Below are 1,013 nucleotides of genomic sequence, written 5' to 3'. Positions count from 1 at the left end.
CGTTTTTCTTGGAAACTATAAGAGATAGAGCAAAAACAAGCGAAATCTGTGATCACTTCCATTTCATACCAAAACTCGATATTTTGAGTGAAAACATAAAAGTCCGTTATTTTAGGTGAAAATATAAAAGTCCGTTTTTCTTGGAAACTATAAGAGATAGAGCAAAAACAAGCGAAATCTGTGATCACTTCCATTTCTTACCAAAACTCGATATTTTGACTGAAAACATAAAGGTCCGATTTTCTTGGAAACTATAAGAGATAGAGTAAAAACAAGCGAAATATGTGATCACTTCGATTTCCTACCAAAACTCGATATTTTGAGTGCAAACATAAAAGTCCGTTTTTCTTAGAAACTATAAGAGATAAAGCAAAAACAAGCGAAATCTGTGATCACTTGAATTTCATACCAAAACTCTATATTTTGAGTGAAAACATAAAAGTCCGTTTTTCTTGGAAACTATAAGAGATAGAACAAAAACAAGCGAAATCTGTGATCACTTCCATTTCATACCAAAAATCGATATTTTGAGTGAAAACATAAAAGTCCGTTTTTCTTGGAAACTATAAGAGATAGAGCAAAAACAAGCGAAATCTGTGATCACTTCCATTTCATACCAAAACTCGATATTTTGAGTGAAAACATAAAAGTCCGTTTTTCTTGGAAACTATAAGAGATAGAGCAAAAACAAGAGAAATCTGTGATCACTTCCATTTTCTACCAAAACTCGATATTTTGAGTGAAAACATAAAAGTCCGTTATTTTGGGTAAAACATAAAAGTCCGTTTTTCTTGGAAACTATAAGAGATAGAGCAAAAACAAGGGAAATCTGTGATCACTTCCATTTCATACCAAAACTCGATATTTTGAGTGAAAACATAAAAGTGCGTTTTTCTTAGAAACTATAAGAGATAGAGCAAAAACAAGCAAAATCTGCGATCACTTCCATTTTATAAAAAAACTCGATATTTTGAGTAAAAACATAAAAGTCCGTTTTTCTTGGAAATTATAAG

This window comes from Lucilia cuprina, chromosome 4, assembly GCF_022045245.1.
Source record: "Lucilia cuprina isolate Lc7/37 chromosome 4, ASM2204524v1, whole genome shotgun sequence".
NCBI classification, from domain to species: Eukaryota; Metazoa; Arthropoda; class Insecta; order Diptera; family Calliphoridae; genus Lucilia; species Lucilia cuprina.
The sequence above is the reverse complement of the archived record's forward strand: the minus strand, read 5'-3'. Positions refer to the sequence as shown.